Here is a 24,429-nt window from a genome sequence, read left to right on the forward strand (position 1 = left end):
AGAAATCCAAGAATCCTGAGGAGTACGAGGCACCCCAATGCTGCTCCGAGCTAGGTGTAGCTCCAAGCTAGGTGTAGCTCCAAGCTAGGTGTACCTCCAAGCTAGGTGTAGCTCCAAGCTAGGTGTAGCTCCAAGCTAGGTGTACCTCCAAGCTAGGTGTAGCTCCAAGGTGGTGCCTTCACCTCGGGTGAGCAACGCTGCAAATTTATTCCCTAGGTGAGAGACTGAGGAGACTTTGGTGGGGAACAAACTCCAATCCAGTACTAACTTAGCAGCTACACGAATCGAAGGGTCCAGAAGTCCAGACCCCTGCCAGTCCCTCGCTCCCTGCATCTAGCAGGCAGTCTCTAACATTTAAGAACCAGCAAGAAGGAGTTCCAACACCTCCCTTACCCCAACATTCTTTCTTTATGGTATACAAGTTGGCCAAGATTTTGAGTGGAAGTTGTTTTTGTTTTGTTTAGTAATTTTTTGAGGCAGAATCACACACAGGCCAGGCCAGCTTCAGACTCACTGTGTAACTGAGGAAGACCTTGAACCTCAGCTCCTCAGGCTTCTATCTCCCACCTGCTGGCTTTACAGACAGGTGGCTCTGCAGCCAGTTTACTCTGCTGGAGATGGAAAACAGGGCTGGGCACGCTGGGCATGCGCTCTAATTGAGCCGCATCCCTAGCCTAACACGATTTTTACTTCCTTGTATTTTTACATTTTTAACAACAAGCTTTTCTCAACCTTCCTAATGCTGCGACCCTTTAGTACAGTTCCTCATGTTGTGACCCACTCCCCATCACAAAATTATTTCCGTTGCTACTTCATAATTATAGTTTTTGCTACTGTGATGAATTGTAATGTAACTGTATTTTCCTGTGGTTTTAGATGACCCCTGTGAAAAGGTCATTTGACCCAAAGGGGTGGCAACCCACAGGTTGAGAACCACTGCTCTACACTGAGTAGTAGTGTTTGTATTGACCTAGTTGTTTTTGAATAGTCTTAAATTTAAATTTCATTCATCTACTTCCATTTACAGTTTTGTTTTTGAATAAGCAACTGAGAAAGTTCAAATAAAAGAAACATGCCAGTCTTTGAGACTAGTCTAGCAAACCATCCTCCCTAGCTTAACTTGCAGAAAGACATCTTGGGAGGTTTTTTACATTTTGCTTTGAAAAAAAAAACAGTGATGCCAATGCTATTCAGTACTTGGAATTAAACCCAAGGCTTCATGCATGTTAAGCAGTACCATTAATACAATCCAACCAGTTCTATAGAAGAGCCAAAATAATTGGTTTCATTTTGTTTTTTCTAAAATTTAATATCGTTATATTTATTTATTTGTGTGTGTGTGTGTGTGTGTGTGTGTGTGTGTGTGTACACGGCATGGCATAAGAGTGGAGGTCAGAGGACACCTTTGTTTGTTGGCTCTCCCTTTCTACTGTGTGGGTTCTAGGGATCAAGCCAAGGTTGTCATACTTGGTGTCTGAACCACTGCACAGGTCCCAAAATAACTTGAAAAAGGGGAAAGTTAGAAGCTTACTACTATTTGATTTCATTTTATGATTCACTGGGAAACTACAGTCACAACAAAATGGTGATGGCATAAGACTCACTGTGGAATGGGATGGGGTGGGATAGGGTGGGATGGGATGGGGTGGAATGGGATGGGAAGGGATGGGATGGGGTGGGGTTGGGTGGGGTAGGGTGGGATGGGGTGGGATAGGGTGGGATGGGGTGGGGTGGGATGGGAGGGATGGATGGAATGGGATGGGGTGGGGTGTAGTGGGATAGAGGACCCAGGAACAGACCCACAATACTAAGGCCAATTTAGAAAATAATTTTTATGTGTATGGCTCTTTTGGTTGTATGTAAGTCTGTGCACCACACCGTGTCCTTGGAGGCTAGATGTTCCCCTGGAACCTAACCTGCTGTAGATGCTGGAAATTGACCTCCAGAAGAGCAGCCAGTATGCTAAACCACTGAGCCATCTTACAAGCCCCCAGGGAAGGCCAGTTTTTTACAAAGTCACAAAGAGAGTTTAATTGAGATGAAGAGGGAACATTTTCAGTCAATGGTATTTGTAAAGCTGAATAGTCACATAAGGAAAAATGAACTTTGAATCTAACTTCTCTAATGTGCAGCCTCAAACTACAAAATTTCTAGAAGATAATGTAGGAAACAAATATTGCTCCCTTAGGCAAATATTGTTCACAACTTTTTCTCAAAGGAATTTGAAAATCACTTACTGTGAGGGTTAATCTTGCTTGTCAACTTTCCATGATCTTTAATCAACTAAGGGACACACTTCTTGGTAAGTTAGGAAGATATTTCCAGGAGGGATTAATGGAGGCAGCCCAGATGCAGAGGTCCAGCATTAGTGTCTCATGCCTGCTTTTGCTTCTCGCTGGCGATGACTGTGTGTAATCTTCCTGCTGTTGCTATCACCATCGCCCACTAAACATTGGGTTCCAGCTTCTTTTGCCTTATAATGTTGCCTGATACCAGAGGTGTTAGAGAGAGCTTCCAAGCCCTCGGAATGGGCCTGATGAGCATCTGTTTCAGGACTAAGCAGCTACTAGGTTCTCAGTCTTTTCAGCATGAAGACAGCCACAGATGGACTACCCTGGCTCATTCTATGGGGTGTAAGCCATTCTAGTGAATTGAGCATGTTTGTGTGTGTGTGTGGGGGGGGGGGTTTGTGAGTGGGTGTGGGTATGCTGCAGAGCCCTACCTAGTTAACAATTTTGCATATTTGAAATTGGTTCAGAGTAAACCTTAAATCTTAAATATTCTCATCACACATAGTTCCTATAGGAGGTGAGCTGTATGCTAATTGGCTCGACTATGATAATCATATCATAATGCATAACATTCAAGCTACACAACCCCTTCCAAGTTTTGTCAGTTTTATCCCATTTAAACAGAAACAGGTGGTGTGTGTTGTATAGCTTTGTCCTCTGAATTGAAATTTCCCTTCCTGGAAGGGGGGGGGGGCTCACCAGACTCAGAAAACTAACATTACAAGGCTCAGGAGGCTCTCGAGACTTACAGGAACCACAAGGATTCTCCCCAAGGTTATAGACACAGCAAAAGAAAGCTCGAGTTGAGACTCAGTGGCCCTACGTTGCCTGAGAGTTGTGCAGGGAGCTGCAGGGGTGTGGTTTTACAAGTTGTCCCCCATGTTGGGGTGATACAACGGCCCCCGATATACTTCCACGCCTGTAAACAACCCCAATAAACTCATTGGTTAAGAGGTCAGGCGCCAGGCGCCAGCGCAGTCTGTTCCCTGCTCTATCATTAGAGCCTTATCTGAGGCAAGTAAACATCTGATCATCCCACCCCTGGAAAAGTCACATAACACAGGATAAAATATAGAAACAGATATGGTGCTAATGTGGCTGGTGTGACACGGACACCTGCAATCCTAGCACTCGGGAGGTGACGGAGGAGGGTCATGAGTTTGAGCGTGAGACGAACCTCAGCTATGTGTTAAGAACCTGTCTTTTGAAAAACAAAAAAAGAAAAAGAGGAAAAAGAAAAAAATACGAACATGAATACAGATGTGTAGATAGCAAACTATTGCCTTAGGAAGGATGCACACAGATATGCATACACTTGTTCTGCCCACATTGTCTGAGAAACGCTTGCCCCCTCCTCCACGAATGAAGTGGGCAGACCCTGATTGTGTACGTATCAGAACGACTCTGTGAAGGAAAGGAAAAGGGAAGGTCACCACACTGGAGAAGGGAGTGGCAGCTTGAACAGAAAACTGAAAAGCTTTAGCTTGCAGTGGCTGTGGGATGCTAAGTGAGAGAACCTGTGTTAGGGCCTCAGGGTCCCCAAGTGCTGTCTTCCTAAGAACAGGTCTGCAAAAGGCAGACTCACGATCAGAGTGACAGAAGCAGTGGGTCTTAGAGAGCAGGAATGGCAGGTCACTGAGACAAACAAAACAGGACATAACAAAACAGCAGCAACAACAACAAAACCCGAAACAGTCCCATGAGTCTCAGCTTGATGATGGAAAGACCCTGATTGGCTGCCTCAGATGTGAATGAGGCAAAGAGTAAGGACCAATCAGGAGTCTATTAGCCCAGGAGGTTAAACAAAAAGCCTGCCAAAATTCGGGGGATGGGACCACAGTTCTCAGTCACATCCCCTCTGCTGTCCCTCATTGCTGCAGTGGAAGTCAGGTAAGTGGACAAAGGAAGGTTGGGGATCCCCCGAAACTGCTTCCGTCATTGCTGGAAGCCCTCCTGATGCCGCTGTTGGCTGACAGCTGTAGCTGGGGCCTCTTTTACTGGTCATTTGGTTAAAAGCATTGCATCCGCCACTGAAATGGACATAGAACTGTGATAGCTACGCAGCCCAGCACCCAGTTTCCCACATTCATGGCTACTCTTCGTCCTTGTTTTCAGGACAGACTCAGAATTGATTCCACCCGAGCTCCGCCCATTGTGTCACGCAAGCCCATAGCTATCCCTATACCCGAACACCACAGAAGTCCACTCTTAACTGCTGAGCCAGTTCTCTGTCCCCAAGACACCATTCTTAATACAGATAAAGGGGAAGAACTCTGATTTTTTTTAAATACGTGGAGCCTAATCTGATTCGGATCCACTTTCAAGTAGGTAGAGCAAGAAACAACAGCTTGGTTTTAAATCTTTAGCTTCAACGCTCCCCGCCCCACCCCAGCTTAAAATGAAGATTAAAACCTGCCCAAAACTTGTTTTTGAAAGAGAAAAGCACAAGTCACCAGAGGTAGTTTTATATTTAATACAATTATAGTAAGTTCAATTTTATCTTGAAAACATAAAATCATCTTTAATTTTAGATTGACTTAATTTTATGAGTATGGGTGTTCTGCCTGCATTTGTCTATGTACTGTATGCATGCAGTGCCCACCGAGGCCAGAAGAGGGCATCCTCTGGAACTGTAATTACGAAAGGTTGTGAGCTGCCATGTGAGCTCTGGGAACCCAGCCTGGGTCCCCTGAAAGAGCAACAAGTGCCTGGCCTAGAGGAGAACTATTGGAAAAATTAATAAAGGGCCATTTGAATGGCCCTGAATGGTTGTATGCCCTGGAGAAGGAGGCCAGGAAGTTTCTCTTTGAGAAATAGGCAGATTAAATGGACTTCTCACAGACACACAGTGATGGACTTCTCAGAGACACACAGTCACCAGTGTCCACCAAATCTCCTGGCACTTTCACCCTAACCACCATATCTCTCAGACTGACATCCAAAAACCTGCTTTGCAAGATAACTCGGTTACCGTTTGCTTCAGGACCGAGGGAACTGGGTTCGCTGAAAACGGTACTGGTGAACTTGGATGCCAGCTGGCTGAGGGTGACTGACGTCAGGTTTGTGATTCAACTACAGATGGTACCTGACTAAAAATGGCCTGACTTATCTTTTGGCTTTACGATAAGCATTCAGTGGAGACTACATTTCAAATTTTCAATGTGGATCTCTCTCTTACCCAAACCTATCAAAAGGGGTGTGATTGTTGCTCTCCCACAATTCAGGGCATTGGCAATGAGCCTCAGCTCCCAGCCAGCAACCAGAAGGACAGACAGACACTGTACAGTACACTGTGACATTTAAACAGGATTGTTGGTAGGTCACGCATATTAGATGCATTTCTGACTTCTGATATTCTCATTATGATGTATTTATTAGAAAGAATCACCATACAAACTGTGGAGAATTTATATAATCTCACCTACACATTCTTTTATTTCTATATTCATCCATTCATTAATTTTCTTATTATTTGAGCCAGGGTCTTCTATTTCAATCTAGACTGGCTGGGAACTTACTATGTAGCCTAGGCTGGCCTGTAACTCATTGCAATTCTACTTCCCAAGCCCCTTAGTATTGGGATCACAGGTGTGAGCCACCATGCCCAGCTTTAGTATGGAAAATTTTGAATACACAGAATAAAACAGAATCTCTGTGAGGAAGGCTAAGAAGGACATCGAATTTCAGATTCTAACTGCTTTGTTTGCTTTTGGATTTTTAGCACTTGTTATTGGGGGCTTAGATTCACAAAGGCTAGAGTAAGATGGTCAGATGGGAATGGGACACGGATGGCTTTCAAATGTGAAGCGGCAGTGCCCAGAGGGGCAGTGGACAACTACTGTGGAGAACTTAGGACCAGCTGACTGGGAAGATGGACCGGTCTTGCTAGTTTCAGATGACAGCAGGATGTCCTACAGGGGCTGTACCGTTCATCAAGTCAGCCAATAAAGGGCAAAGAGCCATGAATGAGAACCTAACACCCATTCTAAATTTCCGGTCATGCTCTGCTGTAGATTTCTTAATGCTTTGCTCCCAGGGCCTGGCACAGAACTTTACAAACCCGCTGTAGCACTTCTTGAAGGATGAGGGTGTCTTTGTTCTGTTAATGAGGTGGTCCTGGGACATCTCTTTATAGCATGCAGGTGAGACTGGGCACCAGAAAGAATGGAAGGTTGAAATGGGGCTGGTGCTCAGGAGAGGGGTCCATGGATGGAGAGTTGGGGGGATGTAGATTGAGTTCAATTGTGTGGCCAATAATTTAATCAACCATATCAGCATAATGAAAACTGTAGTGAAAAAGAAATCTCTGGATATGAGGGACTTCCTGGCCGGTGAACACACCGATGTCCTGGGTGGGAGAGATAGCAGATCCCAGGAGAGGAGGGCTGAAAGCTCACGCCCAGTCCTCACCTTAGGAGACCTTCCCCCTGGCTGCTTCTCCATTATATCCTTTTGTTATGAAACCATATGCGAGACACTCACATTCCATGGACACTTGAGTCCCTGCATGAAATAGCAAAGAATCTGCATGCCGTCCACACACATCTCCTTGTATGCTTCAAATAATCTCCAGAGGACGTGCAGTCTAATGCAACGTAGACGCTATGAAAACACTCACTGCACTGTATTGGTTAAGAGCCTGTGATGAGAATCAGTACTGCAGGCGTTCAGCACAGACACGCTTCTCTTTTGAGTATTTCCGTGCTGCAGATGGTTTTATCTCTCTATGGAACTAAAGGACATGCAGCGTCAGTGATATGGGCACCCACTACGTCATCCCATTTTAGGGAAAGTAATGTAAAAATAACGTGCATCTTGAATTTCATTTTTTTCTACACTAACTAAATTTTGGAAAAGAAGACTTCACTAAGTATAGCATGATGCGTTATACACTGGCAGAAACCAGCTTCATCTCACAGATTCACAGAAACTGCACGGCTTTATGGTGTACAGGATTTATTCTCCACAGTGGCCCATGTTACTCTACGGAGGCCATAAGAACAGGACAGTCATAGAGGCATATTAGCTGCATGGACACAGAAATAAGAACAAAACCTAGAATCCTATCAAAGAGTCTCATGACCAGAAACAGGGCTGGCGAGATGGCTCAGAGGGTAAAGGTGCTTGCTGCCAAGCCTAGTGACCCGACTTCAATCCCTGGCGTGTATATGATGAAGAGACAGATCTGACTCCTGCGAGTTATATTCTGACCTCCATCCACATGTACACCATAGCACTTGTCCCACCACATGCATGCATGATGCATGCATACTACATACGTACATAATACTCTATTTAAATACCAGAGAAATTTCAGGCCAAAGGAAGCTGGGTGGTGAGCTAGAGCAGAAACACAGAGTGCCCTCAAAGGTGTTCATAGAAGGACTGCCCTGCCTATTCCTGTGCTCTGGGGCATAGAGTGTGTTCTCTTGCCAGGAGCTACCTGAAGCCCTTGGGTTTCTGAATGATATCACTTCCTCCCTCCAGAAGTCCAGCCCAAAGGAGAGGTATCTATAAAATTAAAATTTATGATTATATGCTAGCCTTTGTAGTTGACGAGCCCTTCGTAAAAAATAAATCAAGTTCAAGACTTGTTTGGGGTTTTGTGGGTTGTCTACATGAAGGTTAATAAACTGCTCAGTGCAAGAGCCTGGTTTAAGAGTTCAGATGCTAAATCACAATTGTGGTTTGACCAAGAGACCAATGACAAAAGGACTACTGTCAAATCATGCAGCCCCTTGCCAGCCTGAGCAACGGAGACTGATCTTAATTTGCAAAAACTTGCTGAGAACCAACATACACAACCCAGCACAGTTGGCTCTTCAGAGGTGAAGCCATGTTTTGATGAGATTTTTTTCTCTTCAGGGGACTTAAGTGACTAACATACAAAAATCAACCTACCCACATATTAAGCACAAGGAGTGATGTAAAATCATAGGGGAGAACACATTGCCTGGGGTCAGGTAGCTGCTGTGGCATCATGATGGATGTCTAATGAAGACTCCTAGACATTAAGCTGTCTCACAGTAACTGCCTGAAGGTGATGAGGTGTCAGTCCAGGGTAGAACACACTGTGTTTATATAATGTAATTAAGTTTCTTCCTGTCACCCAGGCACTTTTATGTTGAATAAAACAGTGTGCAAAAATGAGGTGTGGGTCATGATCGGAACAACTCATCAGGCTAGGAGGTTTCTCTGAGTCACTGCTAAGGACAAGCTGTGTGACTTCAGCAAGTGATGGAACAGAGCCCGGTCTCCTTACGCCCACCTCACTGTGCTCAGTGACCCTGGTGAAGAGTGCTGATCCCGCTGTTCTGGACTCAGGGGCACTGAACAGTAAAGCACTCTGTACAGCAATGAGGAGCTAGTGGTGAGCTCATTCCTGGACCACAGCCTCAGCGAAGCTCTGAGACAATGAGGGGCATTTCCATCAGTGTCTGGTGATAACAGTATGTACCAGGATGCTTACCTATGTATTGAGTTGAAGATGCCTCTGCAAACCAGTGTAGTCCATTTGTCCTGGTTCCAGCTCTGTAATAATATACTGCCTGTGTTATGATGCCTGAGAATCGATGCCTGGACCATCCACTTATGAGGAGCAGAAGTTTGCTTTGACTCCCAATTCTGGAGGTTTGTAGAAGGAGCGGCAGGCTGCTTCCCGCCGCCTGGCTCCCAGCTAGCTTTACCTGAAATAATTACATGGAAACTGTATTCTTTTAAACACTGCCTGGCCCATTAGTTTTAGCCTCTTATTGGCTAATTCTCATATCTTGATTAACCCATTTTTAATAATCTGTGTAGCACCACGAGGTGGTGTCTTACCGGGAAGGATCTTAACCTGCGTCCATCTTGGAGAGGAGAGCTATAGCGTCTGCCTGGAGAGGAGAGGCATGGCATCTGGCTCACTGACTTCTTCCTCCCAGAATTCAGTTCTGTCTACTCCGCATATCTAAGTTGCTGTCCTATCAAAGGCCAAACAGTTTCTTTATTAATTAACCAATGAAAGCAACAGAGAGATAGAAGACCCTCCTCCATCAGAAGTTTCTGTCTATGATCAGGTGGACCTGTTGCTTTTAAGGACTCTAGTGGGGCTGCTGTGTGTTGGTGGGAACACACAACAGAGGGAGAGAGAGAGAGAGAGAGAGAGAGAGAGAGAGAGAGAGAGATCAAGTTCCCACAGTCACCTTCAAGTTAATACCCCCCAAACAGCTAAACTCCTTCCAGCAGCCCCCACCTCTTAAAGGTTTTGTTATCTCCCAACAGCACCACTCTTGGGACCAAGGACATGGCTTTTTGGAGGACATTCTAGATCCACATCCCCACAAAACTGTGGAATTTGTCAATAGTCAATGTTAGTTGAAATTCTCTTTAGGCAGCTCAAAACAGACAAGTCAAATTACTTTGAATTATCAAATCCATCCTGTGAGAATCAAGGATGTGTCCGTCATTCCAAGGATGACATATGACTGTCAAAGCTTTGCCTTTCCTGGATATGACGGCACTTAGGAGTTGGATCCAGAAAGATTAGGAGTCCTAGGGCAGCCTCAGCTACAGAGCGAGTTTGAGGAAAGTCTGGGCAACACAAGACACTGTCACAAAAAAAGAAAAGAAAAGAAAAGCAGATATCACTACTTCTTTCTCTTTCTGCTTCCTCTTTCCTAACGATCCCTGAACCCTGGGGAGGGGGTTGATATAGATGTCCCATTTAGAGCTGAATCCTTCATAGTCTGTAGCAAAACAGTATTTTCTGGACCTGATAGAGCCATGGCACACATGGAAAGTACAATGGCTGGGATTGTAACCACAAGACCTGCATAAGACCAAGCCGGCCATACTCCTAACAGAGAGGGGAGAGGGGCTCCTGAAGCCCCACCCCTAACTGAGGATCCATGGAAGAAGAAGAAGAAGTTGTCTTTAGGGATGCACTCGCTGGGAGGTCACCTGTGCTCCAGCACACACCCATGTCCTACACCCCTGCACACACAGGCAGCCCTAAGTGGTCTCTGTGTTTAAAAGAAAGCCCATGAAGCTGGAAGGGGGAAGGGAGCAGATAGGAAGGAGCTGAGGGGAGGGGTGGGGTGGATCTGATTAATGCATGTTTGACATTCTTGAACACGAACAAAAATTACTTTAAAACGATCATGGGTTCCATACTCAAAGTGTAAAATTCAACGTGAAGCTGCACAGCTTCAGTTCAGTTCAGTTCTGAATGTCAGCTCTAACTGTATGAAGTCTAGTAAGTAGCATAGACTTTGGGTCTGGTTAATTTTTGTGTGCAATCTTTTTACTTATTTGAAAACTATTTTTAATAATAAAGTTTATTTTAAGAATGAAAAATATAAAAAACTTTGCACTTTTATATGATCATGTTCTCTCTCTCTCTCTCTCTCTCTCTCTCTCTCTCTCTATAGGATCTCATCTGTGTAGCCTTGGCTGGCCTGGAGCTCACTATGTAGACTAGGCTAGCCTTTTATCCATAGAGATGGGTTCTGCCCCTGCCTTCTGAGTGCTTAGATTAATGGCCTGCACCATTAAACCTGGCTCATGTGCCTTTTCTAAGAGCAACCGAAAACACATTCTCTCCTCAAGATAAACTGCCTGCCTTAACTTAACTTCCATACAGGATCCAAAAATAAACTTAGTCCTTCTGGCTAGCACAGGGGCATCCAACTGTGTTGACAGTGTGTCCCCAGTGACCAGGAAACCCTTGTGTGAACTGGCTACTCTATCTCCTCTTCCTTTTGCCTGTCTGCCAGGTGGGGCCTTGATGTCCAGTGGCCGTCAGCCGTCTGGCTCTTGGTGGCACCCGCCTGTTATCACTGTCTGGCAAGTCACCACTCTGCTTCCAGAACCTCGGAGCCTTCCAGGGCACCGCCGATAAGGGATTCTCAGGCCACGGTGCCAGGGGTTTTCTGGGCAAGGGACTGAGGAAGGCCATTGTTGTAGCTGGCTGTTATCTCTCGCTCGGACTCCACTTGGCAGAGGTGCAAGGTCCATCACAGCGGTGTGGAAATGGCTACTGGACACAGAAGGAGACAGCACGTCAATAAACACAAGGCATGCAGGAAATAGCGACCAGCCTTGCAAACAAAAAGAGAAACATTCTCAAGTTTATTGGATGCCGAGATGTTTGTCCTTGGTAGTGCTACCCCGCTTTATCTCACTCCACAGCCTTCCTATGGAAGAAGCAGGGAAGTGAGCGTTTTTATCAGTGGGGATCGGGGGTAATGTTTATGTTTGGCTGACATAGCTTGGAAAGTATTTTTGGTGCCGGGGGTACTGTTTTGTTCATTGCAAATGTCTGACTCCATATTCTAGGAAATCCCCAGTCAACTAAGATGTTTCTTGTCTCCCCGAGCCATCAGGGAACCTCCAGACTGTGTCTTCATGGAAGGGCAAATTGCCAGTGTGCTCCTGAAAGAAGAGCTGCCGAGTGGAACCTCTCCCCACCGCCACTGTGGCTCAGAGGCAGACACACCTACATGGAGATAGCTGCGCCATGCATGCCCCCTGCAGACATTGCATGATGCTGCACCCTAGCCCTGGCCTAACGCCTCAACAGCCTTGCTACGTTGTACCTATATCACGTATCAGGATAGCCGTCCTGGGTGGGTCAAAAGCCACTCCTCAACCATATAGCAGGAACCAAGGGTCCCCGTGAGACTCAAACTGTTGGAAACGCCACACCACCTTCAGGATTCTGGGGGTATTGCAGGGAGAGGGTGCCTACTACAGTTCCAGGTCATCTTCCCAACCAGATAGCTTGAATCAAGAAGAGCAATTGAGAGAACATTACTAAACAGCCCAGGACTAGATAGTGCTGTCTGGGGTGACTTGGATGTCTCCCACTGATCCTGTAGTGAGAGTCATAGCTGATGGCGATATCCCTGTGTCCTCTAGGGAACAGGTTTTAACCCAGCACATGCATTGGCAACAGTCTCTTCCAGGCTTGGGAAAGCACCTGGATGGTAAATGGTCCCCTCCTCGCCAGCTATACCAACAGCACAGCTGCACTGTACCACTTACCACCTGTGCTTTCATTTAATTCAGCTTCAACAAACACTCCTTAAAACAGCTGGGGATCAGCCCGGTGTCCTGGAACACACCTATTGCCAGTACTACGGAGATTGGAAGCAAGAAGATTGCAATTTGAAGGATATTTTGGGCACATAGTCCAAGGGCAGGCTGGGCTATATAGTGAAGGGGAAAGAGAGGGAGAGGGAGGGGGAGAGACAAGAGGAGGGAGGTACAGCAAGTCCATCGTGGTGACACTTTTGCCTGTCATCCCAGTACTTGAGAGCAAGATCAGGAATTCAAAGTTCTCAGCAGCAAAGCACGTTTGAAGCTGACCTGGGATACTTGAGACCCAATCTCAAAAAGAAAAAAAATAACATCAAAAAACCAAAAAAAAAAAAAAAAATCATGTCCCCTTTCCTGGCAGTTTACAGGGAAGTCACTGAACTCCAGGAAGGTGGAGCAACTTATCCAGGGCCATATACAGGGATCTTAAAGACTTTTCTATATACCCTAGGGTACCAAGTTCTCTCCTCCATGGCAGTTTGGTTTTGTGGGTGAAGTAGCTATCCATGAACTGGGGTCTCGGGTATGTTATAAATATGGAGTTAGGACAGGTGAGGTTCTAAGAGCCCTGAGTAGCTACAACTTGAACAGTGAGACTGAAGTAGGGGATCAAGTGGGGAACAATTGGATCATTGTAAGATGACCGCGGGGAAAGCCGATGGAAACTGGAAGCTGATGCATCCCTGTCACCATTAAGCCACAATTGAGGAGTGTGGGCTGCTTAACATAATGCACCTGACCACAGTAACAGTCAGAGCAGGCAGTAACTATAGCCCCTGCGTGCCAGAGCAGTGGGGAGACAAAGAACAAGATGAAAAGAAACGGCCGGGAAGGGATGATGTCTGTTGCAACGAATGAATGCAACAGGAATACACATTTCTGGGAAATAGGCATGTTCTTTTCTTTGAACCCACAGACTTTTTATACACACCGCACCACTTCTTTCATCAGGTCCTCAAACCAGTGGGACGAGTCTGAAGGGTTTTATTTTTCCTGTGCTGGGGTTCGAACCCAGGACCTTAAGTGGTAGAGCAAGCGCTCATCACTGATGTACACTCCCTACCTGGGTTCGCAGTTTTTATATTACTTGCTTCATAAGCCCAAGACATAATTGAATATACTGTGTATTTTCATAACATATCTTCTTAGTGAGATAACTGCCAGGGTGTCTGGCACCTTAAGGAGAAATTTCTGCTTTGCTGTTAAGCATCGTCACTTCTGAGACACAGAACCGGGCTGTTCTTGTACTAACCCACCCATTCAGAGAAGAACTTACTAAACCCACATTAAGAACTGAGGAAACAGATAAAGAGCTGTGACTGCCGCCGCCAAGAAGTTGTTTGGCTCGCTGATGGAATTTCCTAGTTCCCATGTTGCTCTTGGCTGGGCAAAAATTAGATGCTTGAAATGTTATTATCTAAGAAGGGTATGTTATGCCACTTAGAGGGAGGAAAAGGCCTCACGAATGCTGCCCACGAGGGTGCTTGTGGAGGTGTCAAGCTATTAGCACAACCCCAAGAGAGGGAGTCTGAGCTACGAGCTCCTTAGAGAATGGCAAAGCTCTGTCACTTTTCCTGCAACTGAGTGAAGGGTGGCAAAGCGACATTCTGGAATTGCTTTCAATGGTCTTTAAGAAACAGAGCCAACGCTCAGCTCCGGAAAGAAGATAATCGCTGTTACTCAGGAATGCTTACTAGATGCTCAAGAGGAGGGATCTGGGGAAGCCAGTGTGGTGACTCACTCCTGTAATCCCAGCACTCAGGAGGCCAAAGCAAGACTATTGTGAGTTTGAGGTCAGCCTGGGATACACAGTGAGTTACAGGACTTCAGGGTTTGTTGGCCTTTGTCTCCCCACTACTCTAGCAGACAGGCGCTTCAGTCACAGCGATAGTCAAAGGGGAAAACAAACAGACTCAGGCTTATGACATAAAGAACATGGAGGCTGATGTGGCCTTGCTGTTTTCACTTAATAAGACACTTTGGTCCCCAGGTATGCCAGCAGCATTTCATGGATCAGCAGCTGGTGCAGCCTCTGGTCTCTCTATACTGCACACACAAGCACAGGGCATTTCCTCCATTACAGAAAGATTACTGGATAGTCTGGAAGTGGAATGTGTCACAGCTCTAGAGGTGGTGGAACCTGGGAGAATGGAGCCAATAAATGGGGCAAACCGAAATGCAACAGCCAACATTATTCAGAGCACCAGACATATACTCTGAGGGTTAGGAAAGGTCACATGAGTAAAGTTCTCATGAGTTCAAGCTGTGTACAACCACAAGGACAAGATGCACAGGGGTGGCAAAGCACATATTTCCACAGAGGTACATAAAGGATAGTTTAAACGTTTAATTGAACACCAACAGCAAGCAAGAATGATTAATCTAAAGTAAACTCACTCCTGTCAGCTGCATCTGAGGAGAGATGAAAACACATTCCAAGAACAATTCCATGCTTTGAAGAAAATGAGGTCACAAAACTCTTGTCTTGTTTTCTTGGAGTTTTCTCACAAGTACTTGGGATTTTCTTCACATCCAGTGCCATGTTCTAACAGAATAAGTCTGCTAGAGAGGCTCAGAGTTGGGATTGAACACAGAGGTAAGGGGTTTAGAAGTCAAAAAAGAGAAAAATTATAGCTAATTACAATGAAATGTAATCAGAATTAAAAATCACATTAGAAATGTGTGGGTAGGAGAATGGGGGCAGGGGATAACCATGGCAACGTGTGGGTGTGGGATGGGGGCAGGGGATAACCGTGGCAACGTGTGGGTGTGGGATGGGGGCAGAGGAGAGCCGTGACTGATGTTCCCCGGATACCATCTACCTTTGTATTTGAGACACAGTCTCCTACTGGCCTGGAACTTGCTAGTTAGAATGGCTGGCCACTAAGCTCTAGGAATCCTCTCATCTCGACCTCCCCAGAGCTGGGATTACAAACACAGCCCCTAAGCTTGACTTTTTATGTGGGTCCTAGGAACTGAATTCAGGTCCTCAAGCAATCTTCCCAGTCCTGTAGAAACTCTTTTTTTGTTTTGTTTTGTATTTTCGAGACAGGGTTTCTCTGTGGTTTTGGAGCCTGTCCTGGAACTAGCTCTTGTAGACCAGGCTGGTCTCGAACTCACAGAGATCCACCTGCCTCTGCCTTCCAAGTGCTGGGATTAAAGGCGTGCGCCACCATTGCCCGGCTTAGAAACTCTTAAAGTATATAAGTCAAAGTTTAAGGGAACAAGCCTTCCTCCTACCACTGTAAAGTATTTGGGGGACCAGCTTTTTGAATCTTGTTTGTGTGACGAGCAAATGCTGTGCTTGTGTGTAGCCCTCACAGACCTGGGACCCTGACCAAGTGGCCTCAGGATTGTGCAGCTGCTACCTGTCAAAAAGGGTCTTGCAATTAGAACACTGGGAAAGAGTGGGTTTTTTTTTTTTTTTTTTTGTCTAGATATGAGCTGGTAAACCTGTGTGGCCTGCTGATATCCTAACACGTAGAGACAGAGTTTGTGTGTGTGAGTGTGTGTATATGTGTTCGATGGTGTGAGGTAAGGACAGGAGTAAGGGTGGATATGAGTGACAGGAATGGGAGGGAGAAAAGAGGAAGTGTCAGTGGAGAGTGATCAGAAGATATTGTATACCTATATGGTATCTGTCAAATAACAAAATGAATAACATTTAAAAAAACAGAATAAAGCAGGGTCCTGTGATTCATGTGGTTGTCTCTGTGGCAGTGTGGACCCCCACTCAAACTAAATCGGAGCCTTGTTACAAGAATCCAGGATGTGTCAGAGTGAAGCAAGGTGAGTGGGGGTTTTAAGCAGAAATGAGGAGAGTCCTTGCCTTGGGTGGTAAGGGATTGGGAAGAAGTGGGAGCGCAGAGGAGAGGGACATAAGTGTCCTCACAATGGGGATCCTTTGCCAGTTACAATGTACAAGGTTGTCATTTACAACAAGGTTTAAAGATAAAGCCAATTTGAACAGCTGGGCGGTGGTGGCGCACGCCTTTAATCCCAGCACTCGGGAGGCAGAGGCAGGCAGATCTCTGTGAGTTCGAGACCAGCCTGGTCTACAAGAGCTAGTTCCAGGACAGGCTCCAAAACCACAGAGAAACCCTGTCTCGAAAAACAAAAACAAACAAACAAAAAAAAAACAACAACAAAAACAAACCAAAAAAAGATGAAGCCAATTTTAAAATTAAGCACAAAACTATGAGCTGCTTTACTTGTTGTCTTAAAGAATTCCCAGGGGCTGGAGAGAAGGCTCCATGGTTAAGAGTGCTTGGTGTTTCTTCCAGAAGACCTGAGTTCAGTTCCCAGCACCCATGTGGGGTGGCTCACAATCACCTGGAGCTCTAGCTCCAGGGGTTCTGATACCCTATTCTGGTTTCCACTAGTTCCAGAACACATGTGGCATTCACTTACGAGGACACACAAAAGCACACACACATCTTAATTTAACCCATTTCAAGTAATCTGTGTATCACCACAAGGTCGTGGCCTACCAGCACAGTTTCAGCACGTCTATCTCTGGTGGCGGATCATGGACATCTCTAGACTCCACCCTTCTTTCTCCCAGAATTCAGTTCCATCTTCCCTGCCTAACTAAGTTCTGCCCTATCAACAGGCCAAGGCAGTTTCTTTATTCATTAATGGTAATCACAGCACAGAGAGCACTGAACCCAGGACCTTATGGATACTACACAAGAGATCTACCATTGACCCATATCCCCAGATGATTTTACAGGGCCTTATTAAGTTGCCCAAGATAGCCTTGAACTTGCAGTTCATGTGCCTCAGTCTTCCAAGTGGCTAGATTATAGATCTATTGCCCCTAGACTTGACTATATACACTATTTTAAACATTTGAGTGACTACTATATGTCACAAACTGTATTAAGTTATTCATCTCATTAAGTATTCATCACCTTTGAGGTAGCTCTTATTATTTCTCCCAATATAGAGAAATGATCAAACAAAGAAATTAAGTGTGGGTTATAGTATTTCTCTAGCACACATAATATATTGGGTTTAACCTCCAGCACCACGTAATGTTAGGAATGGTCATGCAGACCTGTGATCTCAGAAGAATTAAGTGTTCAAGGGCATCCTTGGTTATATAGTGAATTCAAGGCCAGCCTGGGCTACATGAGACTCTTTAAAAAGGGGGGAAGTGGACAGTCTTGTCAGCAGAGAAGCTGGAATTTGGAGTCAAGAATATATGCAGAGTATATAAACTTGAGCAAACTACTGTCTCCAGTCCTTAGTATCCTCATGCATAAACAAGGATCTAGAGTCCACTCTGCAGGATTAATGTAAGAGTGTACATGGGGCTACTGGCAAGGACAATGACATTCCCGGGAGTTCTATGAATATTTCTCTTTCCATCTCTTCCCAGATACAGTGTTGTAGATGCTGCTTCTTCCATGAAGACTTTTGGGAAGAAACAAAGACCTATTTTAACTTAGAGATTTCTTCTCTCACAAAATCCCACAGTTCATAGTGTAGTTTTAGATTGCTTTCCTGCTATTTCTGTTTTAGCTCCTCATGGTTTCTTCAAATGAAGGATCTCGTAATTGGATGTTATTTAGAAAAGCACATGGTAATTTCTAGATAAAGTCTGACTGGCTTAGAGAGAAAGGCCCCTGAATGCAACTGAAATTCGCTCTCAATTTAGAAAAAAAAAAAAAAAACTATTCCATTTTAACACTGTGTATAAACAGGTACATAGTAAATCTATTTACTCAGAAAGAATATAAATTTAAGAGTGAGGAGAGAAACTCTTATTTATCTTGCTGCCTGTGTATAGCCTAGGATGTGTCTTGTGTTGAAGGCGGACAGACTCTTGGTATTTACATTAAGAACTATACTAGTACATCTAGAATTTTTGCATTACCAAGAAAACACTGGCTATATTAGAAAACACATTTTTTCTTGGATACACGTGGTAGCCTATTAAAGAGCTCTGATCAAGTGTGAAGGCATATGTTTTCAATCCTAGCATTTATTTCAAGGCCAGCCTGGTCTCTAGAGGGAGTTCCATCTGAGACCACATAGCAAGACCCTGTCTCAAAAATTAAATAAGTTAAAAAAAAATTAAATAAGTTAAAAACCAACCAACCAACCAACCAACCAACCAATAGAACAGAGATAAGAGTGTTGATTATTCATAGCTGGTCCCTTCTGGGGCAAGTGACATAAGCCAGAGAGGCAGATGTAATTTATAGAATTGGCAAATGATTATGTTATACCAATCCTAGGAGTGAGTGAGCTAAGATATAAAAGCCAAAAGTGATTCCACTGATACACCAAACAATGAAGACTTGGTCCTTTCTTAAGTTCTTAAGGCTGAATGAAGAGATATCTTAAAGGAAGAACTCTTCATATCAATTGCTGTTAGCATTCCACCATGATAATAAAATACATGCTGTCATTACTTTATAAAGGAAAATCGTTCATTGGCACTGGGGCTTTGGATGATGCTTATATAAACCACAAAATTACTTCCAGGCTTACACACAATTGATTTCTGATCGAAAAGAGACACCATTTTAAATGGTGTACCTCTACATATTCTATCTAGAGGAAAATGTCAGGGTAGTTGATTCCAGGGCATCAGAATGGAGAGGCCCAGGTTGCTGATGGAGCTCCCGGCGTGAGAGCTTTATGGACGTGCTACCAAGTAGATGAGACGGGCTTCCTCGGAGAAAACGCAGACTCCCTCATCAATACCAGTGTCTTGGTTCTATTCCTCCTGTTTAGGATCCTCTTTGGTGACACACACAGTATTATACTTTGGATTGTATGCTGGGGTGGAGGATGTGTCAACACAAAATCAAACGTTCAGATGAAGCTTGAACAGCAATGTTCTGGAAGTTCTCAACTAGCTTTAGAGCTGTACTGAAAAGCAGGTGACTGTCCCCATCCTTTTCTTTTTTTTTTTTTTAAATATTTATTTATTTATTATGTATACAATATTCTGTCTGTGTGTGTTTGCAGACCAGAAGAGGGCAGCAGACCTCGTTACAGATGGTTGTGAGCCACCATGTGGTTGCCAGGAATTGAACTCATGAAGAAAGTATGGAATATATACATATTAGAGTACTACTCAGCAGTGAAAAACAATGACTTCTTGAATTTTGCATGCAAATGGATGGAAATAGAAAACACTATCCCGAGTGAAGTAAGCCAGACCCAAAAAGAGGAACATGGGATGTACTCACTCATATTTGGTTTCTAGCCATAAATAAAGGACATTGAGCCTAGAATTCGTGATCCTAGAGAAGCTAAATAAGAAGGTGAACCCAAAGAAAAACATATAGGTATCCTCCTGAACAGTAACCTTCATCAGACGATACAAAGACCCACATTGGAGCACCGGACTGAAATCTCAAGGTCCAAATCAGGAGCAGAAGGAGAGAGCACAAGCAAGGATCTCAGGACCGCGAAGGGGGCACCCACACACTGAGACAATGGGGATGTTCTATCGGGAACTCTCCAAGGCCAGCTGGCCTGGGTGAGAAAAAGCATGGGATAAAACCGGACTCGCTGAACATAGCAGACAATGAGGACTACTGAGAACTCAAGAACAATGGCAATGGGCTTTTGATCCTACTGCACGTACTGGCTTTGTGGGAGCCTAGGCAGTTTGGATACTCCTCTTACTAGACCGGGATGGAGGTGAATGGTCTTTGGACTTTCCCCATCCTTTTCTAAAGACACAAAGAAGGAAACTTTCTGCATGCCTGGAGAAATATCTGCTCTGCCTGCTTTCCTTCTGATGAACTCCAAAAGCCAACGTGTCCCTATCAGCGTCTCGTCATTGCCATGACACCGAAATGACTGTGGTGAGGTTTGGATTCGGTATTAAGTACTTTCCCATTGCTGTGACAAAATACCTAAGGGGACCAAGGACAGAAGGCCTGATTTTGGCTCGCAGCTCTGGGGTGCAGTCACCAGCAGTAGGGAAATGATGGTGTTCTGAACGTGAGGGGACACCAGCACAGCCATAGTCAGGAGGGAGGGAGGGAGGGAGGGAGGGAGGGAGGGAGGGAGGGAGGGAGAGAGGAGAGAGAGAGAGAGAGAGAGAGAGAGAGAGAGAGAGAGAGAGAGAGAGAGAGAGAGAGGGAGCAAGAGTGTGAGGAAGGGAGGGAGGGAGGGAGGGAGGGAGGGAGGGAGGGAGGGAGGTAGGTACTCAGTTTGTTTTCTTTTTTATCAGATGCACACCTTTAGGGTGTGTGTTTCCACTTTAGTGAACTCAATCCAGAAACCCTCACAGATAGGTCCAGAAATTTCCCACACCTCGTGGTGATTCCAAATGCCATCAAATTGATAGGACTAACCCCACATCAGAGATTGTGAAGGATCATAAAGAAGACAGTTCTCAAGGTGGTGCACACCTTCAGTCCCAGGACTTGGGAGGCAGAAGCAGGCAGATCTCTGAGTTCGAGACCAGCCTGGTCTACAGAGTAAGTTCCAGGACAGGCTCCAAAGCCACAGAGAAACCCTGTCTTGAAATAAACAAAAGAACAAAAGCCCAAAACAAACAAATGAAAAACAGGGATACTTTTTAGTTCAAATTCGAGATAAAGGAAGCCAAGAGGTGAAGAAACCTCTCATGCTGCCACAAAACTTGTCTGACTGAAAGAGATGCCTATTCTCTGTTGAAAAACATTTTATTGTTATTTTTTAAATCTAGAGCATTTGAAACTGAAGTCCTGAATTTTCTTTAGAAAAAAAAAAGCACTGTTATAGAATAAATCCAACCCAATGCAATAAGCTACAAGTCATCTCTGGATGGTCCCCAGACCCTCATGTTACAGACACTCAAATTCAACTACCAGCACAACCAGAACCCCTATCTATCATGCCAAGTAGGCAGTGACTGGGGATCTGGTCGCTGGATCCAGGTCAGGAGACTGGAATGCTATGCCTTCATTCATAACACTGCCCCATGGAATTATTTTTTCCGGATTCCTGGGGAAGTTAAAGTATTTGAGGAGAATATCAAGAACTGTTGTTTCAGCCTGTTTGGTGAGTAGATAGTTGCCTTCCAATTCCATTATTTCAGGAAGTGATGTGTGCAGCATTGTTCTGAACGGGGGAGGTGGTGTGTTTCGGCCAGACACACCAAGTACACTGGAACAAAGCAAAGCCAGGAGCGAGGAGTAAGTCACCACGCTGGACTCAGACTTGGGGATCTGGTTTGCAGATAAGACAGCCCCAGACAACCTGACCACATACCAACCTCATTATTCTGAAAGGGTATGAGCACAACTTGTTTTAGGGATGAGAAATTCCACAAAAAATTACTAAATGTGATCATAAAAACATTTGGTAAATGAAGTGGTATCAAAATGGCTTCAGCAGAGACTTATTTGAAAGGCTAAACGTCTCTCTCATTTGGGTCTGAATCAAAAGCTGGCCTGGGAAGTAGAAGCAAAACACATTTTGTCCTAAGAAATCCCTTTGATCCTATGGAATATATTAGCTGATCTTTCTGGAGAGTGACATCATTTGTGGGGCCAGCTGTGTGGGTGTGCCATCGAAGGAGTTAGAAAACTCGCCTTTCTTTGGCTTTCATGTGTATTTTAAGAGCACAGAAAATCAGTCTAATCCACTAAGTGCTCCAAGGGGAACTGCAACAGGCTTCAACTTCTGATGGCTGTGACTGAGCAACCTTTCAATAGTTATTGCAAGGTAATTCCCAAATGGGCACCGGGAACCCAGGACAGTGATGACAAAATCGTTACTGAGCAAACAACTCTCACACCTATGTTGTCAGTTCCTCCTAAACGTGTTAACTCATCTCATCTTCAAATTTGTGGCCGTCCTTGATACTTTTTGCCAACTCAAGTGTACAAATGAGGAAACTGAGGCACAGAGAGATTAAGTGATTTGTCTGTGGTCACTCAACCAAGGAGCAGAGCTGGGATTTGAACTCTCACTCTGCTTCATCACCTCTCATGGTTCCCCGACAGCTTTGTCTTAACTCAGTTATGATATGTCAGTCAAATATTCTCCCAACAAGAGCCATGAGCTATGTTTTGTCAAGAAATGAGAAGTACTGAATTCTTCCTAGAGACTAGTTTTTAACAGAATCAGTATAGTTCTATTCGGCTTCAACACACAGTTGCTATGCGGAAGTTGTTTTCCCTCCAGCAGCAGTTAGTGTTGTTTAGCAAGTGGTTTATCTGCCTCACTAAGGAAAGGGTTGCTTTTAAGTATCTATGGCTAAAACTGCCACTCGCCAGTTTATCTTTAAATGCTATAATGTATTATCTTTCAATGCTTTTAAAAATCCATTACAAAACGTAGTCAGAATATTGAGAAGTGCTTAACTTCTTTTGTATTACTCTTAAAAGGAGCAGGGGTGAAGTTGTCTAGGAGAGAGGAACACTGGGTTACAGCATGGTCTACCCATCTCTTTACTCGCCCATCTACTCACCTCCCTACAGACTCAGCCGTCATCCACCAACCCACCGAGCCATTCACACATGCCCCCACATACCTGACACGCACACACGCATCCACCCAGAAACCCAATAAGTACTATAGCCCAGGCATTGAGAATACAGAGTGGATCAGACAAACAAGCTTCTCATACAGCTTGTATTTTATTTACCAAAACATTAAATAAAACCAGGAGGACTGGGGCCTGAGAAGGTCTCTGTGGGGAGGGAGCATCTGTAGAGAGAGCCAACAAGGCTGGGAGGGGGACTGTTGCTAGCACCTGGGAGGCCAGAAAAGCCAGAATGGCTGATGAAACTGAGGGCTTGAGGTGAGAGGAGAAAGGAGACAGCTGGGACTTCAGAGTTTGGTTTGCACGCTGTGGGATAAGCCACCGGAGTGTTTTCAGAAAGTCAATGGTACCCTTGACAAGATATATGCTGTTGTGTAAGAATGGAGAGAGGGAAACACGCAAGGAGCAAGGAATCTGGTTAGGAGGGGATACCTAAGCACTGGGGGAGGGGAGTGGGTAAAGTGGAGGTTAGGAAGCCAGGGCCAACTTAGCTAACACATGGTTAGATGTGGGAGAATGAGGAACCAAACCAGACTCCCAGACTGCTGCTGAAGTGGGCCTGGGGCTGTTCCCACCTGCAGCGCCACGTCTGAGGACAGCAAAAGTGAACCAGGCCGTCCGTGAGGTCAGATCTGGATACACACACAACAACAAGCACATGTAGCAAACACAGCTGTCCGTTATTAGCACACCGGGTACGTGCACACTGCTCCCGAGGCTGCATCTGTCTAGATCAGGAATCGCTCGCTATTCCAGTCACATCTTAAAATAATCTGCCCACAGGCAAGCGGTTCCCTCCATCAGTCATGCATCTGAGTCCACAGAGTCACCTTCCTGAGACACTTCCGAGCCACATTACATACTATCAGGATAAGCACAGATTACTGGGGATGGAAATGATGCCGAGGGGGCTGCTAAAGTCCATGTGCAAATTTAGTGGTGGATGCGCAGCAAAAAGGCTTCTGACTCTACATGAGGGTTTTTCCCCTTTCCCTTCTGATCTACCACTTACCAACATCAAGGAAGTTTGTACATTGACTTTTCCAGGGATATTTCCAGACTCTCTCTCTCTCTCTCTCTCTCTCTCTCTCTCTCTCTCTCTCTCCAGAAACCATTATTTAGTCACCTTTCTCTAGGAGTAAGAAAATACCTAGAATACAGGCAATCCATAAGTGCTTATTGAATTTCACGGCCATCTTTTCATTACCCAGATCCTCATGTATTCAAGTCTCACCTTCAGTGCAAATGATTTCCTAATCACAGTTCACAAGCATAGTCCCTACAGTGTTTGCTTATTTTAATCATGTACGACATGTTTGATCCTGGTCATTGGAATGCTAAGTACTTTTTATTTTCTATTTTATTATGATATGCATTCAATTCAATTGCAAATTCCTTAATGACAGAATTCAGCTATTGCCTAGATTTTTTTTTAACTTAATCCTGACATGCTCCAGTGAATACCATGAATCAAATTCTACCTTGGCTTCCATATTAGAGTAATAAAACACTAGCAACTAGATTTCTAATTCCTATTTTTATATTCCGCCA

General features: G+C 44.8%; 1 protein-coding gene across 1 annotated transcript in view; it reads right to left on the reverse strand.

Annotated features, from left to right (window-relative positions):
* Bloc1s5 (biogenesis of lysosomal organelles complex 1 subunit 5) overlaps positions 1-24,429 on the reverse strand; it is a 112,766-nt gene that overhangs the window by 46,455 nt on the left and 41,882 nt on the right. The window lies entirely within an intron of this gene.

The sequence above is a fragment of the Chionomys nivalis genome, chromosome 13 (genome assembly GCF_950005125.1).
Source record: "Chionomys nivalis chromosome 13, mChiNiv1.1, whole genome shotgun sequence".
In the NCBI taxonomy this organism is placed as follows: Eukaryota; Metazoa; Chordata; class Mammalia; order Rodentia; family Cricetidae; genus Chionomys; species Chionomys nivalis.